The sequence below is a fragment of the Scatophagus argus genome, chromosome 9 (assembly GCF_020382885.2).
Source record: "Scatophagus argus isolate fScaArg1 chromosome 9, fScaArg1.pri, whole genome shotgun sequence".
Taxonomy (NCBI): Eukaryota; Metazoa; Chordata; class Actinopteri; family Scatophagidae; genus Scatophagus; species Scatophagus argus.
In genome coordinates, this window is record NC_058501.1 from 23,840,841 (window position 1) to 23,859,762 (window position 18,922).

At 43.7% G+C, this 18,922-nt stretch overlaps 1 protein-coding gene across 6 annotated transcripts in view; it reads right to left on the reverse strand.

Moving 5' to 3' along the window:
- sema6e (sema domain, transmembrane domain (TM), and cytoplasmic domain, (semaphorin) 6E) overlaps positions 1–18,922 on the reverse strand; it is a 133,307-nt gene that overhangs the window by 64,096 nt on the left and 50,289 nt on the right. For all 6 annotated transcript variants that reach the window (XM_046400767.1, XM_046400770.1, XM_046400765.1 and 3 more), the window contains one exon: positions 15,332–15,509. The gene's annotated coding sequence lies outside the window, so the exon portion shown is untranslated. The remainder of the gene's footprint in view (positions 1–15,331; positions 15,510–18,922) is intronic.

Below are 18,922 nucleotides of genomic sequence, written 5' to 3' on the forward strand. Positions count from 1 at the left end.
CTTATAACTCCCAAACCATTCTGGGCTTTGTGTCAGTCAGGATGCACCTTCAATCTTCTGTGGAGTCTTACCTCGGGGTCACCGAATCAAACAGATCAGTTTAAAATATGTTGGGTGGCAATTGTGCTAACGCATCTCTCTCATCTCCCTTCCTCCTTTTCATGCATAAAAGTGAAAGTTAACTACCCCCTTCTCTCAATCTCTCCATCATCAATAATTCAGAATGTTATTGAGAAACATTACCTGAAGCCTGTATTGACAGAAATCCAAGCACTGTCATTCCCTCAAGGGCGTCATAATTGGACACCCCCTGAGGCTAGCAAGAGGGAGAAGCAGACTGAATATTGTTGTTTTCTGTATTTTGTGGGTTTCTATTTTTGCCTTTCTATTTCAGGAACTCCAGCCTGACCCAAAAGTGGAAGTCGGCCACCTTATCGACTGGAGGACAATCCCTCAGGAATGTTTACAGGTAGGTAAGAGGGTGTGTGAGTGTCCTACCTTTAGTGAGAGGGACTGCAAGAGGAATCACTGAACAAAGGGCAGCTGTGCTATTTTATTAGTTGGAAAAGATACAACTGTGTCTTAAAATTAAAATCAACATCACATAATCTCATGCAGCGCTAAGCCCCATGGAAAATGAAAGGCAGCAGCCAAATTTTCTGTGAAATTAAAAACATCAGCGAGGATGATATGCAATAAATAATAAACTACGACACAGTTTAATCGGTGTTCTTCCCTGTAAACTGATTTATCTGTACGCACGTCTTGGAAATTCAACACCTCTGTTCTGATGCTGTACACTGTCATCCACTCTGATGCTAAAACAACGGAGAAAAGAGCAGATATAATCTCCTGTCCCAGAATGCTTTGCACACTATTGTGCTGCCTGAGCCTGTCATGACTAAAGCAGAACTGCAGACCATCACAAGGGCATGAAGAGAGCACGAGCTAGCCAGATGTAGCAGATATTCAAGTGACCAGGCAGCATGAAAATATGCTAATAAAATGCTATTTCAAGGAGAAAGATGGCAGAGAGAAAAGGTGAATCTTTGTTGGTGCCAGGAGATGAGCAAAGCTGATGCTGATTTGGGCTCTGAGTCAAAGCAAAGCAGACCATGATGATGTCTGCTCACCTGCTGATCACTTCAGGTGGAGAAACAAACTGATCGGATGCTAAGCACAGGGCCGAGAGGTTTGTCTGCAGTCTTCTGATTAGATTTAGTTTGTGAGTGTGCCTACACATCCATGTGCATATATAGATAAATGTACAGTAACTAATTAATACTTCATACTGTGTATAGGACTTTCTAGAGGGTTGGCTTGGCAACGGTGTAGTAGGCAGAACTCACTGAAAATAAATCCTGCAAAACAAAAAAGAGCCTCAAGCGTCAGCAGAAATGCGGCAGGCCGGCCAAAATGACACCAAGAATTAGACTTTCTGTTGGTCAAATGGCAACACAGAATACTGACCTTACAGCTAACCTTGAGTGAGTTGGAAATGCACCATCTGGCACACACTATGCTGGCCAATCTGAATTAGAATGATGTAGAAAAGTGCAAAGATCTCCATAAGGATCAGAGCCATAGCTCTCTTACAAGAGCTGTAAGAAAATGGAAGGAACCTGGGCAAGCAACTCTTCAAAGGTTTCCTTTACATTCACCTGATTTAAAAAGACAAGATGCCGGTTTTTCTTTGCCGCCGCTGAGGATGCTCTAGCTGAAGACCACCACTTTAAAGCCTTCACGGTGGGTTTGTGTCCGTTCACGCAGTAGCAGACAAAAAGAGAGTGAGACTTCTCAATTAACACAGCGGCTCTTTGATCTCTATCTCCCCTGTGGTACCAATTAGATCGCTGCAACGTCTGCATTTCAAACTCTTTGCACTTCCTATTTTGAAAGACATCCTGCATGAATTATCAATCTACCGGAACTTTTATTCCCTTTTGATGAAAACTGAATTATGAGTGGCGTATCTTCCAAAGTTTGGCTCATTCAAATGAGGGAACTCCACGAGCTCTAAAGAGATAAGATGTTAGATATACCTGGGTTCCCACGCTGATCACTGCTGCCATCACTCACTGTGAAATCTTTTATGTCACCACGATGCAATGAGGAGGCCTCCTGCCTTTTTTCTCTTGACAAAAGAAGAGGTTGTAGTTTCAAGTGTGCCCAAATAGAGCTTTCTACCCAAAAACATAAAAACACAGGAAGACAGAGTAGTTGAGAATTGATCAAAGGAAGATAAATAGCTGTGAAGATTCTTCCCCTGCTTTTATCCCTTGTTAGCAGAGGCAATCACACAGCCGTCACCCAGACGATCCATCCCTGTCACATTACCCCAACAAGATTATAAGGAAGAGAGAGAGAGGAGAATCTACACAGACAAGAGAGAGGGGAGGAAAGCTACCAAGGGAATGTGTGGCAAAAGTACATTTGGTGCATTTCAGTTGAACAAGAACAAAAGCAGTGAGCCCTGCTTTTATAAATGAATGATTTCTGCAATCTGAGTGGTCGATGCTGATGAAGGGAAATATAAATCACGGGTAAGAGTGAGGCTTCTCGGCGAGAGTGCCTCACAAAGATAATGGCATCATCATGCCTGTGTGGTTCGCTGTTCCTGGGAAGATTAAACGCTTTATCATTGTCTTTGGGACAAACAGTTGCTGTACGTAGAGCATGCATCCAATTATTAGACGTCTTTTATGCTCAGGTCCGACATCCACACGTCAGCTTCATCACACACCAGAAGCCTTAAGAGGAGAGATGAAAAGAGACAGCAGTCTTATCAGGACAGTGCTACCTTTCAGGGCAGTAGCCGACGGTGGCAGCTGACCTCACTTTTATTACCGCTGTCTCACACTGATGATATCATCTAAACACATAGTGAAAGACCCAGAAGCTTTCAAGCTCAGTTTATCTCATTTTATGGCTCTAACAGCTCCGTCTCTACCAAGAAAAGTCAATGGCCATGGGCAATCATACACCAAGAAGCAGTGCGGCTCCTCGCACCTCATCAAAGGCTACACTGTGTCATCGAACATGGGGTGGGGTGGGGTGGGGGTATGGAACAGAGAAATGGGACATGAGGACTGACAGTAGGATAGACAGTAAATCTAAATGAGGGATTGGGGGAGAACGATGGTGTCTCACAGCTCACTGGTCTGGAATCAGCCAGACAATCAATTCCACCACTCAGATTCAGGCTGGCAGTTCCTGCTTCAACCGTGCTGAGCCTCACAGGCAGCACCAAATTATCAACAGCGCAGAATTACTTTAATTATGAACCAAAGTAGTCAAATGAGACAAACACATGACATACAAAACGATAAAACTGACAGTTGAGTCGAGCGAGTGCTCGAAAGAAAATACAGAAAACGTGCCTTTTAACTGTCGTCGGAGTAACAATATCTGTGCTCATGATGAAAGAAAGTCCTCGATGGGTAGCTGACTGAAGTTTATTCATTTCAAATCTCTCCCTCTCTCCACATACGTATATAAATTTGTTATATAAATAGCTCTTTTATTCTTGTGATCAGAGGCATTGATCTTAAGCTTAATTCAAGCTTAATAAAGTTTTCTAATAAATAATAAAAACAGCAACTTCTGAACAACCCACATCAATTTCAGGCTTAAATCAACAATTTCTGATGTGTGCCGTCCATTCCAAGAACAGATTTGGATATGGATAATTTAGTTGGTTAAACACATCCAGATAATAGTGTACTCACTCATTCTGTGCTCCAATTCTCCAGCCTTGTCCTTTGATTGCCTTCAATTTTTCTTTGGGAACTTGGGCAATTCATCAATCTTAGATTCTGTTGCTATGGAAAACTCTACACACACACGCAAATATTGACCTGTTTTAGTAGACAACTCATTATGAAACAGTTACTAAAAGTAACAATTACTCAAGCAAGTCCATTTGACTTCATTTTGCACATACACAATGACCTGGATGACGGAGAACCTTTCCAGGCATCTTGCTCAGAAACACTTTTGTATCTGTTGCCTACGGCTGTCAGAGCTGAAGAAACCCATCTCCTGAAATGACAAATTAAAAGACAAGTCACGAGACCCTGTTGCCAAACTGACAGATTTAATCTGAGACTGCATCACTGGCATCAATCACTGCTGTCCATTGTTATTCCGACAATGTGGTGCTTTAACCAGCTCAGCAGCACTGATGTGTTTCCAAGTTAGACTGTTGGCCGCTTTGTTCTGAAGTGTCTGAGTTGTGTGTTAAAGCACAGACCTGATCTCAGTTTAGATAATGCAGGCCTTCCAGCACTTAAGGAGGATAAGCTCTTATCTCCATCTAAAGCCCAAACAGTCATTAGAGGTAGCACGGCCTGCTCAGAAGTCCATCTAATTGGGGCTCAAATCATCCTTCCAACATAAAGAGCGCTGCAATGGACACTAAGGATAATACAGGCATTGTATTTAGGACGTCATTTCTTCTACACTGGTATGACCGCCTGAAGTGAGCACAGGCATGAGCTTGTGATTTAAGATTCTAAGAAAGAGGCATGTCAATACACGAATCTTATCTGAAACCCTTACCATTTTCCTTTGAAAAACGTAGTATTATAATATGCTGCTTAGTATCAACGGCAAGACATCTAATCATTTGAAAATCCATGTTTTCTTCACAGACACATCTTTAAAGTTTCTTGAGTCAAGAGTCCTTGTGCAAAGCTCCGTGTCACCCCACAAATAAAAAACAACACTTCAGAGCGGCAGATCAAAGCAGTACATGTAGTATTCATCTGTCGACTCCATCACCATTCCTGAGCCCAACTGTTCCACTCATCTGCATTTTAGGTTTTTGGAGGCACGAGTGAAGCAGACACAAAGAGAATAAAACAAGTTGAGAATAGACCAATTCACGCTGGAAGGGCTGGGGGGAAGAAGATGGACAGGAAAAACAAGACAGAAAAGAAAAACAAAAGCTCTCTTTTGCCAGCAGATGTACCACTGACTCTAATTCTATTCTTCCACCCACTCCTCCTACTCTCTTTATCTTTCCTCTATGTTTGACCACGCAGCTCTAGTAAATATAATAACAATAATAATCATAATAATGATGATAGTAGCAAAGCAAAGGACAAACGGGACCATCGATAATGGGACTAGATGCTGGCGTGAGCGTGCTGTTGAGCCTGGGTGGTGGTGTCATTAAATGTGAGTGCGTGATAAATGCACTGTGCTTGTCGGATTTGAGATTCTCATTAGTCTGTGTTCAGGAGGAGACCTGGGGCCATTACTCTTGTGGCTGCCTTGACAAGAGGCTGAATGTGTTGCGAGAGCGGGAGAAAGTGTGTGCTTCTGTGGAGATGCTTGTATACATACGTATCACGTGCTCTGGCAGCCACAGTCAAAGGTATTTGGTTCATGTATGTCGTGTCTCTAATGGAGAAATGACAGCTTCATAATTGACACTGAATTTGGAGTATATGGGGGTAAAGGTTTTTGTAAGGGTTCAGTGTTAATGCTTTTTACACTTGCAAGCAAGTGGGTCATAAATGTACTTGGCAAAAGTCAATCTTACTTGCATCTATACAAATTGTTTTATGTATTATCAGTTATCAGAAAACAGCAAGGACTAAAGCTCATTGTCATGTTTAATGAGAAGGAAACCAGATGGGTACTTCCATCATCATCATCATCATCATCATCATCATCATGAGCCCTGTACCAGTTCTAGGCCTCATGAAGATCCCATCAGTTCAGAAATGGTTGATTCTGAAGAGTAAGGACCACAACAGGATGTAACTTGACCAAAGTGACAAGAGCAAACACAGACAAGTAATTTACAGAACAGATCTGCATGCAGTGGCATGGGAGGGCGTGATCAGATGATTGTAGATCAAAATCGATCTCAAAACGGTCTCCAGTCTGCTGCTGAGGCGAACTGATATGAAATGTCGACGTACTTCTGTATCCAAGCTTCACATGACCGCACAGACTGGCAGATCCACCGTCCAAGAGGAAACCAATAGAGTAATGTGACCAACAAAATGTCTACGCTGATTGGATGAATCACTCTAGGTGGTTCTTCCTTGGGTGGCAAACCGTAGATAATTCAAAATCAGTTAGAGCAAGTAACATGACTGATAAGGAGCTTGTACCAAAAAGAACTATCTTTAATGCAATATAATGTTTAATGGCGGAAACAGAGAAACTCACACCTGGCTGAAATCCTCAGGGCATTTCAAACGAGATCATGGTATTATTTTGGGACAGACTAACCGTCCCTGCTGTGGGAGTAACTTCAGTTGAACAAATCACAAGTTCTTATAAATTTGAAGACTTATCAGAATTCCCCAATTCAAGGCGCAGGTTACCTTAGATATTCACTAAATTACTGTTCTCATCTCATTTTTAGCTTACGACCAGCTACAAACCACTATGTCACAATAACCATAAATCTCACTTCCTTACTTACAGAACCGATACCCACCGCTCAACAATCCTTTCAGCTTCTCTACCGGATTCTTATGCAGTTAGACATTATTTTTGAACACTTCTTCACTGAACTGCGGCTGCCAGGAAGCTACTGACACAAAGCCGCTACAGGAAACAAACAAGGACACTGGCTGTGCAACACAAGGCCTGTGTGAAAATGTATTTTTAAGCTGCCTGGTTGTCTGACTGACACAATGGAGCAGGAAGCTTTACATGAGTGATAGCAAAAGGATGTAAGTACCCAGGAAACATATTCCTTTGCTCGCCAGCACCTCGAGATAATATGTCATGTCAAATTTTCCAAACGATTCCTTCCTACAACAAGAGGGACGAAGGAAGGGGTGGCTGCCAGCCCGCCTGCGTCAGCGGCTGCACCAGCCGTCTGGAGGTCTGGCCCAATCAATACTCAGAGACAAGCATCTGCCTGGCTCTCCTGTTACTGTACCTCTGTCCTCATAGCCTTCTTGTTCTGCAGTCATGCACGCCGGGGCTTATCGCTGAACAACACAGGAAATGTGATGCCACGTAGGGTGGCCACCGACACTTTAATTTGTCAATGACGATAGGGTTTGTCAAACTATTCCCGGAGTTCATCAGCCACCTGGCCTTATTTGCTCACTCCGCAGATGACTTTTCAGCCCTCTTGAGGAATCCGCCGCTAGAATGACCTTGATGCTCAAGTGCTACACATTTTTCATTATGTGCACGCTTCTGTGGTGCGAGCACCACGTTGTTCTTCAAGACTATGTGCCGGGTACTGATGAGCCTGTATCAGAGCTACAAAAAAATTATCCTCTTTGAATAATTGACACCACCACTTGCCTCAAAAAGAACAGCAATGGGATTGTTCAGAGAGCTGTAAAATCTGGCGAGATAAAAATCACACAAAAGCAAAACTGAGAAGGCGATACAAGCTTTCAGGCAAGTCTACACAGATTGGAGAGACAGAATAATAAATAATAGAGACGGGTAGTGAGAAAGACTGTTTGGTGTTTGTTTTGGGATGTCTCTAGGGTCTCCTATGGCCAGGGTTTCGGAGACATTTGCACATTTAAGCTAATTTAAGAAAATAAAATCTGTAGTGTATCCAGAGGGACAATGACGAGGTTTGCACATTACCACCAAAGGAATAATTTTGCATTTTTTCGTGAGGTTTAAGCACTTACAAGTACATGTTTACACTATATTTTCCACAGTGCCTTGGTTTGTTAAGTTTGTTCTCTGTCAGCAGCAGAGTTTTAAATGCTGGTCAGGACTGAAAAACCTTTTGAGGCAAGACTTGTAGTATCTGGAGAAAAATCAATGTGTATCTGGAGCTGCACTCTGATCTTAAAAGTTATTGCCCAACAGTATGTCTGAACCAAAACATAGTCAATTCAAAAGAAAAATAAGGCTGAGAATATCATCCAAAAGGCTGGTTTAACCCATTTCTTTAGGCTGTGCCCTGAAATGTTCCTAAAGGTCTCATGAGAAAGGAAGAGAGGAACAAAAAGCACAATGACTGGACGGTGAAATGTGCGTGATGAGGAACATTTGCAACTTATCGTTTTAATGTTTGCTTATTCAAGTGTTTGACAAGGTATCATAGCACACACCCAGGATTCATAAACACTTACCCTCTCCATGGTACACTGTTCAACTGTGTGAATGTTTTTGGTGCCTTGAATTTTGTTCAGCTTTGTGGTCTGTGGCCTGGCTGCCATCCAAAATCAAAACAAATGTGTTTTTTTAAAAAATTGCAGAACAAATCCATATTCCCTCTCAGCAAAAATAAAGGAAAAAAACAACACTCTATAACTCAATATAAAACATTTAAAGCTCAATGAAAGACAGTCAGAATCTTGAATCAGTACCACTGACATGACTCTATACTGCCCCGCTGATGTCTCACCTCTTCAGAAATTACTCTATTAGGTGTGAAGTGTGCGCTCCAAAACAAAAAACTCAATATAAACCTGTGGTGCCCTGACCTCAACCCCATCCAACACCTTTGGGATGAACTGGAACGGAGATTGTGAGCCAGGCCTTTTGGTCCAACATCAGTGTGTGACCTCACAAATGCTCTACTGCATGAATGGGCACAAATTCCCACAGAAACACTCCAACATGTTGTGGAAAGCCTTCACAGAAGAGTGGAAGCTGTTAGAGCTGCAAAGCTGTCTGTGTGTTTAGGCTGAGACGTCATTAAAGTCCCTGTTGGTGAAATGGTAAGGTGTCCCAACACTTTTGTCTACACAGTGTATGTTTTAATACAGCCTTAAAAAATTGTGAACCTTTTCACAACTGTGTTTCACCATATCACAGTAAAAACTGCTGGCATTCACAAATGAAGCATCTCTGGAAGAGAACTGAGGCAGATTCACTTTAATCTCTGTGGTTTCATTTCCTTGCTTCTGTCTCTGTGATTTGAAACTGCAGATGTCTTCTCTCTGTGCTTAAGCCCTTTGGCCATATGCTCTCGCCGCCTGGACTGTGACACTGAGGGGTTTTAATCAGTCTTCTCAATGACGGAGCACATTCTGTCATTAAAAACACAAAGCTTTGAGGCCTGTTTGAGCCTCTCTCCTCTAAATCTCTCAGCTGTAGCTAGGACATCACTACTTCTGCTAAAATATAGATGTATAAAAAAAAAGAAAGTAAAATAGACTAAAATGAGACTTTTGGATCCATTTGAGGCGGCTGGATGCCTGATATTACCCACAACAGTTTTCTCACTCCGTTTGGATAATGAGTGGAAGACTTATACTCTGAAGTCTATGATTTGGCCGCTTCAGTTGTGCTCAAATTGTTTCTGGATAAACCCTGTTGCAGACAAACCTAACACACTGGAAAATAAGTAACTGGTAACTGAAGCTGTAGTCTGCAACCACCTTCACCTGCTTTGGACCACAGCGGAAACAGGGCTTATCTGACGTTCCAAATGACCTTCACCCACTGCTTTATATCACAATCTAAAGCAGAGGAGTGCCAGAAGGATGTCCTGGAGTCCAGCTCCATTTTGGCACAAAAAAAGAAAAGATTTCAGATTTTACTTTAGTGTACTTCACCACAGTGTCAGTACAAACAGCCAAAAGCAAAAAATAAAGATCCCATTCCATCTCAAGCAGCTATTTTGTATCCCAGCCAGCTGTCCAAATGGATCAATTTTAATGTGCACAGGAGTTATCTGAAGGGTGAAACTGACAGAACTTTAATAGGGAAATATTCGAAGCTTACTATAATTGAATTAATTTGCGGTCTGCCCTCAAAGTAAACATTATTCAATAACATAGAAGATTACCATAAATTAAGCTTAATTCAAGACCAGTTCTTCACTATTTTTTGACCTTTATGTGTTGTTTAAGACAAAAATGCATTAAACTGTTGACCCTTTGCTCATTTGAATTGTAATTATAAACAGCCTCAAGTCCGCTTGCTGACTTTCACCTCAACTTCAAGTGATTCCACCCTCATTATCCACATTTACTAAACGTTTCAAACCTGAGCGCAGAGACGAGAGCGCTGAGGTTAAAGCAAAGTGCACACATCCACAGCTCCTGACAGACGTCGAGTCTGGATGGCGAGCAGCAGGGCCACAGCCACGTTTGCTGACGCAGTCGAAGCGGTTATGCTCTTTTATAGGGACGTCTTTCCCGTTACAAGGAGATGATTTATTTAAACTCAGCTGCAGATCTGTTTTTGCACTCCATGTTCAGGGAGATTTTTGCTTCTCTATGAATGCAGCAAATGTAAACACTAGTCGTGGTTATGGAGAGTAAGGCCTGCAGATTATTTGTGCTGACAGTGAAATAGCTGTTATCACAGACGCAGGGCTGTTTTCCTCCTCACAGCTGGCTGTCTGTGCTCGAGTACTGACATGCGATCGCATTTGTGTGTGTTCTTGTAACAAATTGGCTCCTGTCCAGCATTTCTAATAGCGCGTGGACATCTCATAAAACACGGCATGCCGTGTGAGGTTTGTACTTTTTCATATTTTTGCTAAGCTTGCTAGTTTAACTGTCCCCGAGAGGTTGCATCAATTCAATTTTCCCATGTGTGGATAATTAGCTGTTGATAAACACGAAAGTCAGCAAAAAGTTTCTTTGAAGAATAAATACTAAGCTGAAAGGCACGTTTCAGAGGAAGTCGATATGGTGTCCCTGTAGCTCATCGGCTCATCACATCGCAGTTGAATACAAGCTCAAATGGTGATCAATAACAAAATGATTCTTTTCACTGCTGGAGAGGAAAATCCCGAAAGGGCGTCGACCATTTGAGAACTTCGCTCCTGGCGGTCTGACGAGATGCGGGGGCATCACAGCTCTGACACAGATGACTCCACAGATGCCTGTTAGGAAGGCAGGCAATAACATCACATCTGCTGATCGATATCCACTGCTTAGGGCTGGCATGTTCGCTGAATATTAAACACCGTGGGAAAGTTATCCCATCACGTTCCAGGTGAGGAGAGCTAAAGCCAGCAATTATCCCATCCTCCCGCCCACAGAGTCAGCGCAGGTTTTTAATGAAAAGAGAATCTGATCCATTAACAAACCCCCTTCATTTAAAAATCTGGATTTTCACTTTGAACTATGTTGTTCAGTTACAAACATAAGCGATAAGTATTTGTATGTAAAAAACAAACCAATCACACTGACGGTGTAACCCAGAACTCTGGACTGCACGTTGATTTTTAATACCTCAGACCATACATCTGTGGTGCTAAGCTGAGGCAGCCAGCAGACTTTCAGACACACTATACCACATGTCTTGGCTAAGCTCTGGAAGCTTGGCTAAGAAATTACTGCAGGGAACGAAGCACAAGTCACAACTCAAATGTTAAACACAATTCCCGTCTACCTGTCATCAGTGCCAGATAAATACCTCACCAATTAGATATCAGCTGCAAGCTGAGAGTGACTGTGTAACCGTCTCAATCAGACTGAGACTCATATGTTATTCAAAGATGAGACGTCAGAGTTTTATTATTAGTTTTTTGAAAGCACACAGCCTGCATATCCATAAATCATTATGTTTACGTATGTCTGTGTATGTTTGCATATAATCTGATCCTTTTCGGGAATCTTCTTTGCGTGGCCGATCCTCTTCCAGGCCTTTTCAATAGCTGTGGGCAGACACATGTCTTTGGGTTGTCCATCCATCCATCCGTCTGTCCATCCCATTCTCATGAACACATTGAGGAGACTTCTTCAAATTTGTGGTGACACACATTCACTACATGTATTATATGAGTCTGCACAGACATGGATTTAAATTTTAACTTGACTGGTGGGCACACAGCTTGCTGAGTTCATTTTTGGGAGAAGCTTGTTCTTATTCAAATTGAGTTGGCAACAGCCGTGGCCTAGAGGCTGGAGAAGCGGCTTGTGATCGGAGAGTCGCTGGATCGATTCTCCCAGCGGACGGGATCGATTCCCCACCCTCCCCATTATGTGCCCTTGAGCAAGGCACTTAACCCCAAATTTGATCCCCGGACGCTTGATGCAGCCCACTGCCCTGCATGTAATTTGCTGATGTAATATGCTGTTGCATGTGTGTGTTCAACTAAGGATGGGTTAAATGCAGAAGACAAATTCAGTGTGTGTATGTTAAAATATATATACTGCCAATAAAGAGACTCTTCTTAGAAATAAGATAAGACGAACCTTTATTATTCCCGCAGCGGGAAAATTCTCAAGTCTTAAGTGCTGACTTGGTAATACTTCAGGTAAATAATTAAATGTTGACCTTTAACAATATTCAACTCTTCATTTTTTGAATTTTTCACTTCCTGTGAGCTCAGAAACTGTTCCCCATTACAGCCCCACATGATTTCAGCTAAGATGGGTGCATCTTTAAAATCCTGATGCACCCAAAACCCAACTGGGGAATATTTTTACATGCTAGGGACACAGCCTAATGAGCAATGCCAGTCCTGTCAGACAAGCTATGATCTTACCAGAAGTCATACTGCAATGAAAAACACCCATGGGGATTTTGTTGAAGCTGCAAGCCTCATGGGTAAACATCGTTAAGACAGCAGCTCTGTAAATAGAACAGCATGTTGACATGTACAGTGCATCAGTGATGGTATGTCCCTGCAGTAGGTTGTGTGTTGTGGCTCCCAGAGTCCCAGCAGCCTACCATTAGCCTGAGCTGTGTCTCTCTGTCAAATCCCTCAGCATCCCTTCACCCCTCCAAGCGGAGCCAAGCAGAGAGCCTCTGACAGTTAGCAAGCGTCTCCGCTGCACACATCATTGATACTAATGGGGACGGAAGGCTGGCGTGAGGTGGCATGTGTGTCAGAGTTCGCCGGGTCGTGTGTGCTTGTGCATATGGGGGAACCAAGTCGGGATTACACAAAGCGGAGCGTGTGTGGTTGCTCTGCGGCACGGAGATCAATTCACGCTGCTGCAGCAAACGGCACGACAACCAGTCTTCTCCCCATCACCATCTGCCTCCTGTGTGCCAATTTGTCACAGCACATCCAAGTGTGGCCATGCCCTCATTTAACACTGAGAGAGAGAGCATGACTCGGGAGGAAAGGAGGGGGAAAGAAGGGCACTGACAAAGACTGCAGCCCTCGTGGGGGAACAGTGAGAGAGGTCAATTGGAGTTTATCAGAGGGCAAAGACAAGAAATATAAACGGGGGGAGTCTCGGTGACTCAGCTGGCTCAGGTACAAACCACATGCCTGCAACAGCATTCAAGTCTGGACCAGCACTTTCATCACATGTCTGCTCTCTCTGCTCTCTGGGCTTTTTATGCCAAGACAAAAATACCAAAATAATAACTTAAAAAAACCCCTTCAAGATTAAAAAAAAGTGACAAAAACAATCTGAGACGGCCGTGCTGTCAGTGTGGCACAGATTTGGAGAAACGTTTCCTTATTTTCCTGTTTCTAATGTGGTAGCTGAAAAGACAGGTGCCAAAACTGTGTTCTCCCTGAGAGGTGGACGAGTGGAGAACAGGGCTAATTTGTTATAAAAAAATATAATGCAATCCTGGGAAAAATTTGTAAAACTCCTAAGTGCCTATCACCCACATCATGCAGGTCTTTTCTTTCAGACTGTAACTGTGTGAACGAGCTGTCAAGTTGAGCAAGTTGAGACACAGAGCGCGTTTTACCAAGAACTTTCTGATGTTTCTGCTTGGAGTACAAAGACCTTTTTTCCTCTAAAGCATGTGTGCTATGAGCAAATGTTCACGCATCCAAAATATGCAACAAACTCTGCTTCACTTATAGTGGGAAGGACACAGTGCCTGCGTTGTCATGCGAGTGGGTGACAAGATACGAAAGCAATGCCACTCAGCCTCTTTCTGCCTCCGTCTCTCTCCCTCACATTTTTGGCACGATAATACCTCCATTCAACTCAGCGGTCTGATCATGTTTCACGGCTGTGCACCCGCATTGACTGCCGTTCTGTCCCATTTCACCCCCTTTGATACGACTTTGTGTCATCAATAATGACAGGCAGAAAATGGTCGTCCACACCGGGGCCCTCATGCCACCGTGATGCCAGCGACGCAGCTCGACGCCTCATTCCTACACACTCAGTCGTCTTCCCAAACCGCCACGTATGTTTCTCTGCTGTCAGCAGATCGCAAAGCAAAAAGTGGTGGGCTTCCATTCACTTTGAGTGATGCACAATACTCCACAGTGGCCCCGTGTTGCGCACACACACACACACACACGCACACACACACACACTCACACAGCCAGCCAAAACAGGGATCACAGCACAATAGTGGCACTTTGAAAGCAGGCATGAATAAAGAGATAGCGCAATGTGAGCGTTTTTACTGTCAAATCGCGTAAATGAGAGCTCATGCGGGACAATGCCCCAGCTAGCCTCGGAAAACAATGTGTTTTTGTTACATAAGGTTTGTCTGTTTGTTTATTCGTCCACCTGGGTGTGTGAGGCAGAGCTGTGATTGAAAGCTCTCGAGAGTCTTTCTGCCACTTTGGAAAAACACTTCAAAATCCTGACCTGCACTGGCTTCCACAATCAGCTCTGGGTGTAATAGGGCGAGGCCATTAACTGGCAGACAGTCTCTCTCCATAACTGTGGCCAATCTGAGCCTTACAGGGTGTGAACTTGAAATTATAGCACACAAATATGTCATTATTTCCTACAGTCATCTCAACAAGCCACATTATTATGTGGAGTATAAAAAAGCACTTTTATAAAGGATTCATTCTCACCTTTCAACACTTTGCAAAATGGCATGAATACATAATAATACATTTCACAATTAAGCAAAAAGGATCCAGCGTTGATAAGCTTCTATCGAATGCTACGGTGAAGTGATTAAAGACAGTTTTTGTCTCGAAGTTTGAACAATTTCTGTTTAATAAAGGAGATTTCTGCTATTCTGTTGGCGCCTGAGCTCTACTTCCTCTTTTAAGCTAGGCGGAGGTCAGCTGTTTCAGCTGCTGCCACTCAAATCTGATCAAACCACACCCACACAGAGCGTCTGATTGGTCAGAAAGTGTTCACGTTGTTTTCGTGACCAACTGTTAGACGGCTGGTTATTCAGTCACAGAGGAATGTGAACAAGACAAACTGTTTTTCAACTGCTTTAGCTCAGCTTTTGGCCTTTGTGTTGTCCGTCTCATGACTGGTTTGTGGATTGTTTATGTGTTTTTTCTCCTTATGGAATATATGGAACATTCCTGGAGTTGCACTGATGTTTATCATGCACAAACTCCAGATGTACATTGATAGTATTTTGAGATACTGTACTGATCTCTTATTGTGAAATTTGTGTTTTTTTCTTGTGTTTTCCCCAAACTGCAATGACGTCGAAAAAGCAAACAAAAAAAAGCACGTCAAAACTCAAAGTAACTTTCACAGGTAAAAACAGCAATCATAACTGAACTTACAGACGGGTTTCGTCACGTCCAGCAATCCACCGATCTTCGGCTTTTCGAAGTGACCTCAGCAGGGCGGGTCCAGGAGGCGGGGTCAGATGATGGGGTGCTTTGATCAGGGCTTGAGCCCCCTCCCCCCACCCCGTTGAGGTTCTCTCCCTCTAAGAACACACAGTCTTCAAAAAACTTCCTGTGAAAGCAAACACATGGGAAAAAAAACATGAAAATGGACAACAACACAAGAGGAACAGCTGCACAGTAAACACAGGGCTCTTTTGCTTAAACAGGACCACTGACCCCTCAGAGCCCCAGTGGAGGGGGGGGGTTCTGTCCTCTCAGTATAATCTCCTCAGTCACTCTGCTGTCATAACATCACAGCTAACACAAGCAGAGACGTCGTAAACGGAGCCAGATGTGCCGGGTTGTGGGCGGTTCTGGAAGACCACATGAAGCTGCCTGAGAAAGTTTTATCTTCTTAATATCAGTCTAAATACTATAAAACTATTCAATGTTTTTTCCTAATGCACACAGAACTGTCTTTTATTTGATGTGACTTTTGCGCGATTCTACAAACAAAAAAGTTTTCGTTTGTAGAAATACACACAAACATGATATCAAAGAGTGCGTTCAGTTGTCTTTATACTGACGAGCCATCGGTTCCTGATTGTTCGGTGGTCCCCATACAAACCTACGCCCACACGCCGCGAGTGTAAACAAAGCGTCAGCAACCTAAATGTGGGCCAAATGCACCGTGTGTTTTAATGTGCCCACGCTTATGGTAAACCGTGTGGGCACTTTGTCCACTGACAGCATGAAGGAAATATGGTGTGGGGCTGCAGGAACTCAGGACGTCTGCTGCAAACGGAGGAAGAGCAGTGCAGTGAACACAACTTCACCTCCCGCTGTGCTGGCACCCCAGCGTCACCCATCCACTCCGTTTCATTCCTACAGGCTTCTCAGGTCCTTCATCATACGTCGTGTTTGCTGGGAGCTTTTTTCCTCTCTTCCCCCACAAAATATTTTTGGACTTTTCAAACTTTCTCTATTGGCCTGAAGCTCGTCTCTGCTCTCAGGAGACTCACTGATGTGGCGCAGCAGCTCTGCTCTGTCGTTAGCACACCTCACCACCTGTACTGCCATCCTTTAACCAGGCTCCCCTCAAAAAAGCACACACAATCGACACAGCAGAGAATTCATGACAGATGGAACTTCCTGTGAATCCATTCTTCTAAGTTCAGCAACCTCCAAACACACACACACACACACACACACACAGAGGCTGTCTCTGATGACCAGTGGTGACTAATGGCCAAAGCTTTGTGGACTTTCTGTGCTGCAGCTTACCTCAGACTTCTACACCGACCACCTCATGGCACACAAATGAGGAGGGGGAGGTGGAGGTTGTGACCACACAGCCATTCCACACATCCTTTTGCCGTGGATAAAACATGTCCAGCTCACTGACTCACTCGCACAGCACAGCAGATGAGATGCATTGCTTTCCCAATCCCTCCTGAATGAGGCAGCTGCTGTGAGCTCAACACGACCGCTGACTCCCATCACGGCTACATAAAGCCACACAGGGCCTGTAAACACTTAACAACCCCAGCCTTTTGCAAATCAAGCAGAGCAGCGCGACAGCCTTGGCAGCCAAGCCGGTTGATGGTGACTTAACCTGCGTGGTGTAAAGAAACGGGGGCGGTGCTGAATCAGGATACGTGGCTGGTTAGTGGAAAAGTTACGGCCGCCGTGCCAAATGACACCAGGTCTCCGTCATGGGAAGTGGCGTTTTGGATTAAGGAGAGTGATGTCAACCCTGAAACTGTATTTAAAGATTACTAAGCTCCATTACACTAAACCTCTGACCACCGACTTCCACACATCGGTCACACTGCGCAGAGGCCACAGCTGTTTCTCTTGTCAAGAATCATCGCAATCATCAATTGGCTGTGAGATAAGTTTGAAATCAATATGACACGATTAACAAAAATGTTTTTTACACTGCAAACATTCAGATATTGTGTACCTTAGTAAGGTGTTGGGTCACTAAAACAGCTTTAATGCTCCTTTTCATTGATCCTACAACTCTGAACACCATCCCTCATTTGGTGTTTCTAGGATGCTAGCTGAGAAAGATGTCTGATATTTAGGCCTAAAATCTGACCATCCAACAACCCGTCCAGCCTTATATAGTTTTTCAGCACTTGATCATTTTCTCACACTGTTTGGTCCATAAAATGTCAGAAAACGATGAAAAAATATGAAAAATGACCCTCATAGTTTCCTACAGCCAGAGGTGACATCATCCAACCCACAGTCCAAAACCCAGAGACTGACCTTACAACGATAGCTCATGACTGGAACTAAGTGCTCTTCTGCATTTTTGATTGTACAAAATGATCCAAAACATCTAAAATAATTCAAATGATGATTGCTGAATTCAAATGATGTCATATAAAACAGGTCATTAAATTGAAGACCCAGCAACACCCATATAAAAACAAAAACTCTTGGCTGGACCGATGAATTTCATGAGCATGCATGTCGTCAAAAACAATACGCAGACTGGATAATCAATGACCAATAACCACGATGAACAGCCGCTGGCACAGAGGTTCTATGGATCACGGTGAGCAGATTCACTTACAGAGGACCCAGCAGGGTCCTGTGCCTGTCTGCGGGACATGGAAAGTGAAAAGCTAACCATGAGCAAAGAGGTTTTATTGTTTGGGTTCAGTTGTTTTCTTTTTCCCAAGCAGCACAGAGTAGGTTCCAACATCGATTTTAGTGAATGAGATCAGCTGGAGGGATTGTTATCCAGCTCTGTAACCTCAGCTGCTGCGGCTATTAGAACAGGTTCTCATATAACGCATGGGAGATGAAGGATAATGTTGCCGGGATTGTTTCACTGCCACGCTGCAATCGTTGTGCCCCAGCGTTAGTGGCATCCTATAATTTCTAATCCAATTTTCCAGAAATAGTCCCGCAGAGAGGTCCCTTTATCCTGCCATAATAGTTCTGAGGTGAGCCCCATTAACCAAATGAGCTTTTCAGAGCACAAGCATTCCTATTAACACCACTCATACAATCCCTCATCTCCTCCAAAACGTGCACCAGAAGCCTCCCTGCAGACCCCATGCACCACCATGCTAAGCTCTTGCTTTTTTGCATCTATTCAACCTTCCCTGAGGTACTTTGGCAAAGTTCTTCTCTCGCCAAAATTACCCTAAAGTTCCATAAACAGATTCATCCCACACAGACTGGCACGATAAATTCCCATCTTTACTCCCACTACTCTGGATATCTCTCTGCAAGCCTTGGAGTGCTCACTGGGTTGTGGTAGTGATCAATGGCCCCTGGCTGCAGGCGTCAGGGGGGCCCTGGGCTCCAGGAATGGAGGTATTAATAATGCAAGGTCCAGGCCTGTCATATCCTCCATTAGCACAGACGAGGCGGGAGGCCCAACGGCTGATTGATTACTAATTAGATTAATTGCCATCTTTTAGAAAAGGAGGAGAATGTAATAGACTAGGGGCCTGACAAGTGCGAGGGTAGAGGAGCCAGGCCTGCTGAAAAATATCCACTGAGACTATTGAGAAAAAG